The sequence below is a fragment of the Urocampus carinirostris genome, chromosome 6 (assembly GCF_059441175.1).
Source record: "Urocampus carinirostris isolate Australia breed hairy pipefish chromosome 6, RoL_Ucar_1.0, whole genome shotgun sequence".
In the NCBI taxonomy this organism is placed as follows: Eukaryota; Metazoa; Chordata; class Actinopteri; order Syngnathiformes; family Syngnathidae; genus Urocampus; species Urocampus carinirostris.
In genome coordinates this window covers 11,911,054-11,926,800 of record NC_142354.1, presented here as the reverse complement: position 1 = coordinate 11,926,800, position 15,747 = coordinate 11,911,054, and the positions used below count along the sequence as shown (strand labels likewise).

Genomic DNA, 15,747 nt, shown 5'->3' with positions numbered 1-15,747 from the left:
AGGAGTTTCTTTTTTTATTATATTTTTTCCTGGAAGAGATAAAAATAGGTTTTTAGGGTTTCTTAAAGGATTATGTCGAATTATCTACTTTTTTATTTTATGATCATATTTACAATGTAAATGTTAAAAAAAAAAAACAATGCTCAACCTACAAGGAAAGGAAAGGAAAACAAAAAAATGCAGATGCGCATTCTTTTTTTTTTTTTGCTTGATACTCTTGGGATTCAAAATAGACTCATCAGAGAAACCTCTCGAGTTAGTCTAAAACAAGATACCCGAAAACTATAAAGCCGAGGTAACTCACCATTACGCCCCTTAGCCGTCTACAACTTCTTTGAATATCTGCGAAAATGGCTTTGTCACATCAAAGACACTCCATATTATCCAATCGTGTGAAATATTGACTCCAAAACACCCAATAATGCCCACAGATGGATAGAAATTCGCCGAAAAGCATCTCTGCATCATTGGAAGCAAAGCAATCTGTTTAGCTCCATAATTCCCTGTTTGCAAATACAGACTAGTAAATTTATTTTCGATCGGCCATTGATGATTTACATTGTTTACGGCCAATTGCAGGCCTTCATTGCTAAAAAGACAACGCCTCCTTTTCGAATAGCTTTCGCCAATAGTGACTGATTCAAAGGATGATTGACACATTGGTTAGCCAATAAAATCTTGAATAAACCAGGGGAAAAACACTGGAACGTGTGTACAGTAATATTAAACATGTAGTTGGATCCGGCCATCTCTGCCTGTCCCTCACCCCCTCATACACCCCCCCCTCCGGAGGAAAACAAAGCCTGCAACAAGGACAGTACAAACATCTTCTTTGTTCCTTTATCTTCTTTGTTTTCTTTATCCTCACTGTCAAATGTGAAACTGGAATGCCACGTCCCATTTCATTGTCACAATGTGTTCAACCCATGTTGTAACAATGACAATAAAGGTATATTCTATTCTATATTCTATTCTGTTCTATTCTATATGAATAAATGCATAGAGCCAATAGTAATACATTTTTACGCACCATGTTACACGCATGAGTGCAAAACCATTGGTTTGAATTCTGGAAAGAGAAGGCAAACATTTACAACTCTTTCACAATGTCTAAAAAAACTGGCCATAGTAAAAGTGGCCACTTTTAGAAACGCCTACACTCTTTTGCGGGCATTTAATTGCAAAAAAAAAAAAAATTCAGGCTGGATCAGGCGGCAGTGGCTCAGGAGGTAGAGCGCTCGTATTGGGATCAAGAGATCTCATTTTCCTCCTTGTTACATGTCGAAGTGTCCTTAGGTAAGACACTGAACCCCTAATACCCCCAATAAGCAGGTTAGCGCCTTACATGGCTGCACGGACGCTACTGGGAAGTGTGAAGCACAATTTAAAGCGCTTTGGGAAGTCTTGACTTGAAAAGCGCTATATAAATCAAAAACCTATTTCCGTGTGTTGATTATTTCAGTTTGGGACAAAACTTCAGATAATTACCTTTCAAAAGAATAATTTATGATTTAATGAACTATCTTAAAGAATCAAGATTAACCGATACCTGTATTCTGTTATTAATATTAGAGACCTGCAAATGAGATTTCAAAGGATGCCAGTTTTTTATTTCGACTACTATTGCGCACTCTTGTTCGTGGTTTTGATTAGATACATGTTTGTCGCTATCGGCCAATCATGTTGCTGTTCTTTGATAACCACACCCCCCTGGGCGGATCTGCTTACAACCTAGCTTATGTAATAAAAAGAGGGCCTCTAGAATGAGTCATAATTTCTTATCCGAAGGCTTCCCTCCCTGTTCCCCATTGCAAGTTCTAAATCCATTGATGTCCTCTCTCTTTATGTTGAGTGTCTACTAAAATTGAATTTTCAGCCCCTAGATGCGTTTTCAGCGCTTTTTCTTCCTGAAAATATCAAAGTTGTGATATGAAAGAAAATAAGCAAAAGCGGGCTTTGCTTTCCACAACTCGTAGCATGTCGCTCGTCTCACATTCCAAATGTTTGACATTTCCCTTTCCGATCTTTTCTTTTTCTCCTTCTCGGCAAACAAAAGTCCGCTGGGACTTGTTTGTCTGGACAAAGGACGCGTTCCGGCAGCTTTATCTTTTTATTATAACCGGTGACGATTAAAGGTGCGTATGGTAATATTTGGGCACCAGACGGCTCTGTGTGGTGTTGTGCAACCGAAAACGGATGCTAAAAAGTACAAGGGAAAATACAAACAACGGACACTCAAAGTAATCGAAAGACGACAACATTTTACCTTTTTTTTGGCAAAGAAAAAGGAAAAATAGCATTTTCCTCTCTTTCTCTCTCTCTCTCTTTCCCTCTGTTTCTCCCTCCCCCTTTTTTGTTCCCTCTCTGTCTCTTTCTCTTTTTCTTTATTTCACTATTTTTGTCTCTTGCTCTCTCTCTCTTTATCTCTCTCACTTTCTCTCCCTCTCTGATTTCTTTCCCTTTTCTCTCTCTTTCTCCCTTTCTCTCTCTCTCTCTCTATCTTTCTATCTCTCTATCTGTCTATTTTTCTTTCTTGCTCTCTTTCTTTCTTTCACTTTCTCCCTCTCTATTTCTTTCTCTTTTGCTCACTTTTTCTTTTGATGAATCTCTCTCGTTTTTAATTTCTCTCTCTTTCTTGTGCCTTTCCCTCTTTCTTGTTTCTTTCTTTGACTCTTTTTCTTTCTCTCTCTTTCTCTCTCTGTCTCTTTCATTTTTTTCCCTTTCTTTTTTACTCTCTGTCTTGTTTTTTATTTCCATCTTTCTCTTGTCCCTCTATTTTTGTCTCTCCCCTTTCCCTTTCACATTCTCTCTCTCTCTCTCTCTCTCTTTCTCTCTCTCTCTCGCTCTCTTGTTTTATTTCTCTCTTTATTTCTTTTTTGTTTCTTTCTTCCTCTCTCTCTCTCTCTCTCTCTCTCTCTCTCTCTCTCTCTCTCTCTCTCACTTTCTCTCTCACTTTCTCTATATTTCTTTTTCTACTTCTTTTTCTCTTTATCTCTTTATTTCCCTCTCTCTCTCTCTCTCTCTCTCTCTCTTGTTTTATTTCTCTCTTTATTTCTTTTTTCTTTCTTTCTTTCTCTCTCTCTCTCTCTCTCACTTTCTCTCTCACTTTCTCTATATTTCTTTTTCTACTTCTTTTTCTCTTTATCTCATTATTTCCCTCTCCTTCTCGGTCTTTCTTTCTTTCTTTCTTTCTTTCTTTCTTTCTTTCTTTCTTTCTTTCTTTCTTTCTTTCTTTCTCTCTCTCTCTCAGTTTGTCTCTGCTTTTTGCTTTCTTTTTCTTTTCCCTTTCTCTAACACGTGCTCTCCCTTCTCTCTCTCTCTTTCTTTCTCTTCTTGTGTCTCTTTCTGTTATTCTCTGTCTTTCTATCTCTCTTGTTTTTTTATTTATCCCTTTCTGGTTTCGCTATCTTTGTCACACTCCCATTCTTTTCCCATTTCTTTCTCTCACTGTTTGCTTATTATTTAAATCATGTTTCTGTTACCGCCAAAAGACGCTCAACAATACACAGCGCCCCTTTAAAGTCTCGACTGACCATACGAGTTGACTTCAGACGGTACGAGGTCGAAACAAAACCAAGACTCCAGCATTGGAACCAAATCAAACTCTACCTTGTTACTCGGCGGCCTGGGTCAATGAAGATCACGCTCCCAGAGGAATAATTCCTGCAAAAAAAGAAAAGAAAAGAAAAAAAAGATAAGGACATTGTTTGTTATCATGAAGATTTTCACTTCTTCCGATTATAGATAGGCCAATTGTCTTGAAGCGCTGATAACACATATTTAATTACGAAACACTGAATAGATTCGAGTTTCTGCCCCGAGCTGGAAAAAAATCAGGAGAGTGATTCAAAATCCCAAAATATGAACAGTGAGATGGAAATGGAAATTGTAAATCCTTTTAATAATGGCAATTCCTGCCACAAGGACACCTTTTATTTGCACTCTGTGCTTACAATATAATATAATCCCTCATTTTAGGTTGTTAATAGGGGACCGGAACTCAAATGTGTAAATCCACACAGTAGTTCCCCCACCCAGCTCACAGCAAAAATGTACCAGGGATAATGGATCGTGCCTGCATACGGGGAAGTTCATTTTAGGCTAGAAGAAGGGAAAAACAGGCTGCCACGCATGACAAAAGATTGCTCTCTCAGTTGCTGCCTCCAGCTATAGATTGGGGATAACGGATCGCAAAACGGTGGAGTTTGTTTCAGGCAGGCCACAACAGCTTGTTTCGGAAGCCCAAACCAAACAAAAATGCGATGCGCCGGCCCCTACTCCCAGCAATAGCCCCTTCTCTTAGTATTAATCACTGGGGATAATGGATCACAGCTAAAACAATGTAGTTAGTTTTAGGTGGGTCACAGTGGCACACTTCAGCTGCCTTGACCACATACAAAATTCACTCAACTGGCCCCAGATCCCAGCAAAAGTTGACCGGGGGTAATGAATTAAAGCCACAACCATCATTTTGTTTTATGCAGGCCAGAACGGTATGGATCCCGACAAAAGTGCCTTGTGCCGGTACTTGCTTGCAGCAGTATGGGTTTAAGCATAATATATTGCAGCAGATAGAACGGCAAAAAATCACACTCTGCCAGCCTTACTGCATCAGATTGGGGATAACGGATCATGGCACGGCTGCACGAGTGCAGTTCACTTTTTGGTGGAAAGAGCACCATAAAAGAGCTGCCTTGCACAACAAAAATATGCTTTGCAGGCCCCCGCTTGCAGCATTATGTGTGTGGGAATAAGGGATCACGACCGTATGGGTGCAGTTCACTTTTTGATGTACAGAACGGCAAAAAAAGATTCTCCAGGACTGACAAAAGTGTCCTTGCCAGCTCCCACTCGCAGCAATATGTGTTTGGGTTTAATGGATCACTTTTTTTGTGTTGTTTGAATATATTTTTTTTTTTTTTTTTAACTAAATGAGAATATTCCTCCTTAAAAGAAGCTAAATTATTCATTAAATTATTTAGCATATTGTTTCTGCTACAGTATGTTACAACAATTATCTGCAATTTTTGTTTTGTGTCTACGGAAATATTACAGTCTAAAAATGACTAAAATGGGTATGTATACTGGTATATATGTTAGGCGAATTTGCTCACCACTGCACTACGGAAATAAAGGAATGTGTGTTACATTTTGTGGGGTGATGGACCCATGTGGGGGAAGTAGTAACCGGAGGCAGGGGTGCTCAAAAAGAATGGCAAAAGGAGGTACAAAGTAACAAACGAACAAGGGTTCACAAAACAACAACAGACAAAACCAAACCTGAAAAAAACAAGACCACAGACCAGACATGGGGACTTGAGACTTAGTGACTTGGACTCGAGTCGACTCGAGTCGCTGTTTTTATGACTTGTGACTTGACTTGGACTTGGCAATCTAAGACTCGGGACTTGACTTGTGACTTGACTTGCCCAAGAAAAAAATACTTGGGACTTACTTGGGACTTGAAGGTGAAGACTTGAGACTTACTTGAGACTTGCACATGTGTGACTTGGTCCCATGTCTGCCACAGACAATAACGGAAATGCAAGGACTAACGCAACAAACAAGCACTCAACCACTCACAAATGTCCAAACACAAAACCAGAAACAAAAGAAAACAAACCTGGCGTGACAGTGGAATAAAAATGTCCGAAATATCCTTATACAGGGTGGCGTAGCGACCTGGCGGAACGATGGTCGAAAAGCTGTTTCAACTGTTGTTTTGTTCATCTCATGAACATTTTTGTCCCTTCTTCACAAAACTCACAGTTTCCTGTAAAGTTTGCTAAAACGTGTTTGTTTTGCTCATCGATTGCCGATATAGACTCTAAAACGCTCGCTTTGCCAAGACACCCTTCAAAATAAAAGCATAGCCTTCAAAGACAAAAGTATAAACATTTTAATATTGTATAATACTGTTATGGTCCTTTTAAAAGCTCCTTTACAGGTGGGGGATAATAAGGTACAGCTCGGCGCCCCCTGTTGGACAGGAGGCGCACTGGGCTCTAATCAATCAAAAAGTCGACCTAGTCCTGTCCTAACCGCTCCTATGTCAATAGCCGTCGTCGTAGCAACCGTGCACCAGTCAGCCAACAAATGAACAAAAAAGGACGATATTAATATGCAAAAAAAAACCGATTATTCTGGGATGCATCATTTCTCTCACCCGCGGTCCCATTTTCTGTTGACTTCCGTCTCCATAGCCAGCGTTTGTGCTACCCCGAGCGCCGCCAGGACCCCACGGAGGGGGAAAAGCCTTGAAATATTGATGGCAGCCCGGCGAAGGCCGGCTCGGTGGGGGGTCGGGTAGGAGAGTCGGCGAGAAGGGAGTCAAACCCTGTCGTCCGGAACGCCTTTCGTCTCCGTTAGCAACCGAGGATGCTTATTTCACGACCGCCCCCCTTCCACCCCTTTCCCCCCGTCCGCTTTCTAGGTTTCCCTTTCATCTCGCTTTCCTCACATTTGACTTGGAAACTCTGGGATGGCTGTATTTGTTCTATCTTCAAGGTGACCCTTCACGCTTCTTTTTTGAAGGTGACCTTGACAAAAAGGATTGCCATGGAAACGGCAAACTTGATACAGAGTAAATAGGATGCCGAAACGCGCAGGTTAATACTTCATAGGCGCAAAATGATTGCAATGAAAAACGATACTGATTTAGTGCACCTATTTTTTCTCATTTTTCGCATATTTCTTTTCAAAATGTTTTATTTGTGAAATTTTGATCATGAAATCTTATATTATATTTTTGTAATATTTTTGTTTTAAAAATAATATTCTAAGTACTTTTTAGATTTTCTTCTTATTTCAGTCACTTGTGTTTGACTGTTTTTGCACTATTCTCAAGGTGACCTTTCACGTTATTTTTTGAAGGTGACCTTGAAAAATACACATTCAGGTTGACACTTGAAAAGGCACCACATGATTTCAATGCAATACAATACTAAATAAATGCGCCATTTTTTCATTTTTGATATATTCTTTGTATATTTTCATTTTTATATTTGTTTATTGTATATTTTTTTGTTTATTTGTGAAATGTTCATGATTAAAACCTATAAATAATTATCCAATAAGGTCTTAGTGTTCTTAGAAAATGTTCTTATTTTAAGTGATATTTTGACCCATGTAAAAAAATTTTGATATCCCTTAAAATTATTCTCTTTTTTTGTAATATTTTCGTTTAAAAATTGTATTCTAAACGTTTTTAGACTTTTTCTTAGTTTAGTCACTTGTGCTTGACTGTTTTATCTTCAAGATGACCTTTCTGTTATTAACCGTAACAGGATCAGGACCCAAACGCGTGACGTTCTCACACAAGCCTTTTATTTTACGGGAAATGGGGAGTCATGCACGTTAGACAGTGGTCCGACGTGGAAATAAAGGAAGCTAGAGACCGACGAGATCGATTCCAATTGCCCGAGCAGATATCGTACAGTTGGGGTCGATACCGGACAGGACATGACAGACAGGATTGATAATGAAACAGGATATCAAAATAAACAGGACAAACTAGACAGGAACGAAACTGGAAAACGATATTGAACAGGACAAAATATACGGGAACAATACCGGACGGGATATACCAACAGGAAAACAGGACTCAGTCAGAACCCACATCTTGCGGGGCAGAGGTTCGTTGACGGACTGACAAAGGAAGAGTGAGAGCACTGAGCTCAGATAGAAGGGAAGCCAATCTGTCAATAAGCCACAACTGGTGCCACACAAGCGGGGCCAATTGGGCGCCATGGCAACCGTGACACTTTCATGCTTCTTTTTTGAAGGTGACCTTGACAAAAAGGACTTCCATGGAAACGGCAAACTTGATACACACAAAATCGATTGCCGAAACATTGAGGTTGACACTTGAAAGGCACACACTTAGTTAAAAGCAGTACAGTAGTAAATAAGTGCCCCATTTTTTCTCTTCATTTTTAACATTTGTCATTTTGATATATTGTTTGTATATTTTCATTTTTGTTTATTTGTAAAATATTTATAATAAAAACTTATACATGGTTTTCAAAATAATTGTTGTTTGAAAGCCCCACTAGACGGCACTGTTGTTTAATGCAAACAAAAACCCGGGCCACGGCAAGCAGCAAGACCTTTTAGGAATTATTCTGCCATATCAGACCATTTTGATTTTCCAATATATCTTCAGAAATACTTTTAAAAATAAAAATAAATTAAATTAAATGAGAAAACCTTTTTTTTGCTTATCAGAAAGTGTCCCATTTCTACTTCCTGTCACCAGTAAATAACATCACAGTAACTTAAACTCAGAAAAAAGAAAACAATGCTGAACTACAGACTACAGATTTTTTTGTTTTTATTAAAGGGACATTGTGTAATATTTTTAGTGCCTCTGGTGGTACAAAAATAAATTTCATTCAGTAAAAAACATTTAAAATGCAAAGCTAGATGAACTATCACCCCAATGTTAATTTTTATACATATTTATAGGTGGAGAAAGTTGTTCTACACAGTGGAATCCACACCTAGCAGTCGCCGCCTTCTTGCTGCTACGCTGTGCTCTGTGGCACTGCTTTTCATTCGCATTGGACAATACATTGTCATCGAGGAGAAATATTTCACAATGTACCTTTAAGTTAACTCGAGTCGTGAATTTGTGAACCACCAGCTTTAGCAAACTGGGTTTTGAGAAGGCTGCAGTTCCATTTTTGTGCAGATGTGTCGCTAATGAGTAAAAATGTGACAACCTTCAATGACCGACAGTGTTTCCCTGACGCGATAACAAACTACGTGTTGAAAAATCGCCGGCGACACCTCACAACGGATTGAGAAAACAGTGTGATAGCAAAAAAATGGCCGCTCCATTAAAAACACAACTCTAATCCATCCTGCGAATTCGCTTCACAGATGATCCCGTTCAAGGTCGGGAGGAATTCGAAAAACCGAGGAAAATACCATCTGACTTTGAGCGAGAGCTGTCCTACAATTTTGAATTGTCGTTATTTAATTGCACGTATCAACAGAGATGTCCTTTTCGATTGTTATTTGGAATTGGAATTAAAGAAAAAATAAGCTCATGTTGACCTCCAACAAAAACATTAGGTGGTTAAAAATTCAATCGTGACAAAAGTACAAAAACAAACCAAAATAATTTGGTTTTAAATGTAACAGTTTAGTTTTTCTATTAGTTACTAATCTTTGGGGGAAAAATAATAATATATTAATTAAAAAAATATATTTTAACCAATATAAATATTTTATTTCAACCATTGAAGTTATTGTTTTTTGATTACCCAAATTTGGAAATAAATTATATAAAAGCAATACAAAAATAATAACCAGTATTTAACATTTTTATTTCCGAAATAACTCTCACTACAATGGGATTTTTTTAATATATACAAAATAAAAAATATAGGAAAAATAAATGAATCATAATTAAGAGATATTTCATATTTCGAATATTTTAAGTCTTTTGTACATACTTACTCATCATTGGGAGATTATGAAAATTAAACAATTAAAGTATATTTTTAATTAATAATATCCCAAAAATATTTCAGCTAACTTTTAATATTTTTATTTTAAGTATTTTATTCATACAAAATTACATATATACTCATCATTGGGAAACAAGAATATATCGTAAATTTAAAAACAAAAGTTCAAAAAAATGAAAATACAAATCGCAATCGTAATGATATTTTAACCAATATTTAATATAATTTCACTGTTAGCCTAATTTTCTAAAATTACTTCGTCATCGATCAGGAAAAAATATATAAAAATAAACATTTATAAAGATAAAAACTAATTATATGTAACATTTTCACAAATATCTCATCAATTTCAGTGTTTTCAAATGAGTTACTCATTACTGGGACAAAATGTATACAATCAAAATAAAACAATCAAAATTAAATTTTATTTAAAAAAAATTACATTTTAACAAGCATGTGTTATTTTAACCATTTAGGTTATTTGTCAATTACTCATAATTGGAAAAATGTATGAAAAAAATAATTTAAATAAAAACAATATATGAAAATATTTACCAGTATTTAACATTTTTATTTCAACCATTTACCGGTAAGTTATGTTTCCAATATTATTTTTTACCAAATGGGAAAAAATATACATAAAAGGAAAAGTAAAAAATTGATATATATATATTTAATATTGTTTTAAGTTTTTTTCAGATACAAATTAAACAGTTGAAGTAAAAAATATTTTTAAAGATGTCATAATATTTTAACCGATATTAAATATTTTTATTTTAAGCATTTCAGGTTATTTTTTCATCAAATGTCATATTTACCACTGGGAAAAAGTATATACATTAAAAAAAAAAACTAAAATAATAAAAATGAAAGTCACAATAATAATGATATTTAACCAAAATATAATATATTTCATTTTCCTAGGTTTTTTTCCATCAGTCCAAAAAAGTATAAAAGACTAGTGGTCCCAAGATCCATCGGTCCAAAAAAGTATATATATATATATATATATATATATATATATATATATACAGTGCATCCGGAAAGTATTCACAGCGCTTCACTTTTTCCACATTTTGTTATGTTACAGCCTCATTCCAAATTCTATTAATTCAATCTCTTATCTCAAAATTTTACACAAAATACTCCATTATGACAATGTGAAAAAGTTTTTTTTTTTTTAACTTTTTTTGAATTTATTAAAAATAGAAAACTAAGAAATCACATTTTCAGATCTCTCCAGAGATGTTTGATCGGATTCAAGTCTGGACTCTGGCTGGGCCACTCCAGGACATTCTGAAGCCAATCTTTTGAGATCTTGGCTGTGTGCTTTGGGTCGTGCTGAAAAATGAACCTTCGCCCCAGCCTGAGGTCAAGAGCGCTCTGGAGCAGGTTTTCATCCAGGATATCTCTATATATTGCTGCATTCATTTTTCCTTCTATTCTGACTAGTCTGCCAGTTCCTGCTGCTGAAAAACATCCCCACAGCATGATGCTGCCACCACCATGCTTCACTGTAGGGATGGTATTGGCCTGGTGATGAGCGGTGCCTGGTTTCCTCCAAACATGGCGCCTGGCATTCACACCAAAGAGTTCAATCTTTGTCTCATCAGACCAGAGAATTTTGTTTCTCATGGTCTGAGAGTCATTCAGGTGCTTTTTGGCAAATTCCAGACGGGCTTCCATGTTCCTTTTACTAAGGGGTGGCTTTCGTCTGGCCACTCTACCATACAGGCCTGATTGGTGGATTGCTGCAGAGATGGTTGTTCTTCTGGAAGGCTCTCCTCTCTCCACAGAGGAACGCTGGAGCTCTGACAGAGTGACCATCGGGTTCTTGGTCACCTCCCTGACTAAGGCCCTTCTTCCCCGATCGCTCAGTTTAGAAGGCCGGCCAGCTCTAGGAAGAGTCCTGGTGGTTCCAAATGTCTTCCATTTACAAATAATGGAGGCCACTGTGCTTATTGGGACTTTCAAAGCAGCAGAAATTTTTCTGTATCCTTCCCCAGATTTGTGCCTCAAGACAATCCTGTCTCGCAGGTCTACAGACAGTTCTTTTGACTTCATGCTTGGTGTTTGTGCTCTGACATGCACACTCAACTGTGGGACCTTATATAGACAGGTGTGTGCCTTTCCAAATCATGTCCAATCAACTGAATTTACTGCAGGTGGACTCCAATTAAGCTGTAGAAAGATCTCAAGGATGATCAGTGGAAAAAAGATGCACCTGAGCTCAATTTTGAGCTTCATGGCAAAGGCTGTGAATACTTATGTAAATGTGATTTCTTAGTTTTCTATTTCTAATAAATTAAAAAAAAGTAAAAAAAAAAAACTTTTCACATTGTCATAATGGAGTATTTTGTGTAGAATTTTGAGATAAGAGATTAAATTAATACAATTTGGAATTAGGCTGTAACATAACAAAATGTGGAAAAAGTGAAGCGCTGTGAATACTTTCCGGATGCACTGTATATATATATATATATATATATATATATATATATATATATATATATATATATATATATATATATATATATATATATATATATATATATATATATATATATATATATATATATATATATATTTTTTTTTTTTTTTACCAATATTTAATTATGTTATTTTAATAATTGAGTTGTTTAGCTATGTATCTATTATAATATTTTGTATTATTATCTTTAAAATTACTTAAATTAACTAAATTAATTTTGAAAAAAAAAAAACAATACTTGAAAAAGTATGAGCATTTAAAAATAGGTTAATATACTGGAATACACATATATATTATATATATTTTATATACTTATGTACTTACTGTAAGATAAATTATGGTCTAAATGTGCCTTTTATACTATATTTTATACTCTTATATCTTTATACGTTTATATTTCTATAGTGCCCAATTAATGTGTGGTTTTGTGATTTCGCAAACACCTTCTAGGTTAGGAGAATAAGTTCTCAGGCACCAAGAGATGTGCCACTGATTAAAAAGCTACAACTTGAAAGCCACCATGAGGCCTGCTATCTGGTTAATAAAAGTTGGCTTTGCCTCCCAAATTCCATTCTTCTGAGACACATTGTGTTTACAAAGTTTCACTATCCCAATTGCTCATTTATTATACTCGCACGCCATTTAGCGACCAACATTATACACTGCATTTCAATATGTGATTCCTGTCTAAACCAATCAGATTCATTTCCTGTGTTCATATAAACCAATCAGATGTGTAGTTTCTTGTGTTTTACAATAAATGAGCTTCCTGAAGAAGGAAAAGCGTGTTCTTCTTCCTTAAGTCTATCCTATGAGCACGCACCTCCGATGGAAGGGGCTATCAAAAAAAAGTTTCCGACTCAGAGTGTGTTCTTTTCGTCTTTCTACTACAATCTCGAGTTTTAACCTTGACATATACAATACGAAAAACAATTTAATAGTAGGAATAGATACATGATACTTATAAAGTAATGGTAATTAAAATGTATGTTTATTGTTTTTGGGTTTTGACTATGAAAGATTGAGTGGCAGGTCCCTCCAAACTTCCCCGTTGCCTTTGTTTATTTTTCCTCCTTGTGGTGGACGTAAATATCTACCCCGGTTACAGTTAGACTCCCAAAGCCCCTTCGGGCAGATACTTCCCAAAAAAACCTCATCGCTAATGCTAATTTCTTGGGATTTTACAGGACGCTTCGACACTCCGGGCGTCAAGTGGCCTGGGTCTACCCACCTTCCGATTCATGGGCTTTTTAATCTCGGGAAACCATCTCAATACGCTTGATTAAAGACCGTTTGCTTTTACCGCAAGTTTTATTTACTCCTCGGGCGAATTGAAAGAGAAAGGTGCCATTGTTAGAGCAGTTATAAAGGAGACAATGGAACGTTGTATAGTTGCGGTACGGGCATAACTTTGAGGACAAAAGACGGGATTCTGGCCCAGCCGAGAAATCGGGCCTGCAATGCGTCACTAGCGCGGCCGTAGGCGGGGACACTCGTAGCTGCCCGTCTAAATTAGCAATTCCAAATGTATGGAAATGTACAGTGTCGTGAATATGTGTCCCTATTTCGGTCATTTTTGCATATTTATCACTCACAGCGGTTTCAGATCATCAAACCACTTTTGATATCACACAGAGAGAACCCACGGTAAAGGCAAAATGTTGTTGATTTTGTTTATCAAGGCACAAAACAAATTTAAAACCTAAGTAATTGCCCACCTAATAGCCAGTTGAGCCATTTTTACCAGCGATAACAGAAATCAAACATTAATGATGAATGGTAAAGAATTTTTCACAACTGTGAAGGAATATTGGCCCACTCTTTGCAAAATGTTTTCCAAGCTGCCTTATTGGAAGGGTTTTCTAGCATGAACTGTCATGATTACTGATGCGAAGCACCTGTGCCCGCTCATTTGGCGCCAACTGCCTCGGACTCTGATTGGCTCCCGGTTCCTATTTAAACCCACTCCTTTCTGTAACCTGTTGTCAGTCCGTCTGCGAACCTCAGCTTACTCTAGGCAAGCTTTTTTTCGACCCTGACTCACACCTGTTGTTGTTCCTATCTGTTCCCCGGCTTCGACTCGTTTCTGATCCCGACCAAGTTTTTTGCTCTAATGACCCTTTTTTCCGTTCCCGACACCGCCATCGCTTGCCACGGAGGTCGCACTTCCGAGTTCAGAGTGACCTGCTTCCCGCGACCAGCTATCATCGGATCGTGGGTGCAACCCTCTCCTTTCTTCCAATAACACTGAGAGAACCGTAACGTGGGTCCTGTCTCCGTTCTGGTATTGACATGAACTCTTTAATTAAGGTCACATCACAGCATCTCAATTGGATATAAATCGGGACTTTGTCTTTGGCCACTCCAGAACCTTCATTTTGTCTCTTTTGAGTCATTCAGAGGTGGACCCTGTGAATTGTTTTGGATCTTTGTCCTGCTGCATGATCCAAAAGCGCTTAAGTTTGAAGGCACCAACTGATAGCCAAACATTCTCCTTCAGGATCTTCTAAAAAAAAACAGGATTCATTATTATGTCAGCCACAGCAAGTTGTAATGGTCCTGGGGCAGCAAAGCATCCCCAGACCATCACGCTGCCACAACCATGCTTTACTGTTGGCATCATGTTCTTTTTGTCAAATGCCTTGTCATTTTTACACCAGATGTAACAGGCGGCACAACTTCCAAATGGTTTTGACTCATTAGCCCACGGAATGTTTCACCAAAGATCTTGAGGATAATCAAGATGTGCTTTGGCAAATGTAAGACGACTCTTTGGGACAGCAGGGTTTTTTTTCGACTGGGATGCCCTTTTTGGCCAGTGTTTTTTTATAATGGAGTCATGGCATTAACCCTGACTGAGGCCAGCAAGGCTTGCAGTTCCTTTGATGTTTTTGAGGTTATTTTATAAACTCTTGGATATGCAGTGGTCACACTCTTTAAGTAATCTTAGTTGGTCGACCACTCCTGAGAAGGTTTGCCACTTTTCTCAATTTGTGGATAATGGCATTGACAGTAGTATGCTAGGGCCATACAACCTTGGAAATGGCTTTTTGACTTTTTCTGGGCTGATAGATTTCAGTCATTGATTTATTTCGTAATTCCTTCTGCAATCTGTTTGTATTGTGCTGTTGAGATTTTGTAGCCTACTTACTCTGTCTCACAGATTCAGTTTAAGCGATTTCTTGATTTAACACAGGTCGTACCAGTCAATGTTGGGTGTGCCCTGTAGAATTTCACTTTCCCCAAAATGGTGCTTCGGCGCAGTTATATTGTAATTTGCACTTTTCACGTAGGGTCGGATAAAAATAGATTTTGTTGTGCCTTAATAAATGGAATCATCATTTTAAAAGTGCCTTTGTATTTCCTCGCATTGTTTATAAGTAATAATATCATTGGTTTGATGATCGTAAACCTTTGTGAGTGATAAATATGCAAAAACACACGGAAATCAGGAAGGGGCAAATCCTCCTACAGCTTGAATCGGAATATTTGTCAGAGAGCTTCTCCTGCTTTATATGCCAGGATGGAGATAGAACGTCTTGTTGCAGTACTCTGCATCATTTACACATTATTAGCATGCGCGGCTTATTCAGGCGTGCACAGTACGAAAAAAACGTCGAATATTTCAGTGTGAGCACACTGAAACTCTACAAGTAAGGGGAGAATGACAGAACGAAAGAAAGAACGACAGAATGAAAGAACAACAGAACGAAAGAAAGAACGACAGATCGAAAGAAAAAAAGAATGAAAGAAGGAACAAAAGAACAAAAGGAAGAACAA

The 15,747-nt window shown here is 37.3% G+C and overlaps 1 protein-coding gene across 7 annotated transcripts in view; it reads right to left on the bottom strand.

Annotated features, from left to right (window-relative positions):
* The window catches only part of dlgap4b (discs, large (Drosophila) homolog-associated protein 4b), a 144,837-nt gene that overhangs the window by 105,245 nt on the left and 23,845 nt on the right, over positions 1 to 15,747 (bottom strand). For all 7 annotated transcript variants that reach the window (XM_088337890.1, XM_088337889.1, XM_088337894.1 and 4 more), the window contains exon 2: positions 3,610 to 3,663. The gene's annotated coding sequence lies outside the window, so the exon portion shown is untranslated. The remainder of the gene's footprint in view (positions 1 to 3,609; positions 3,664 to 15,747) is intronic.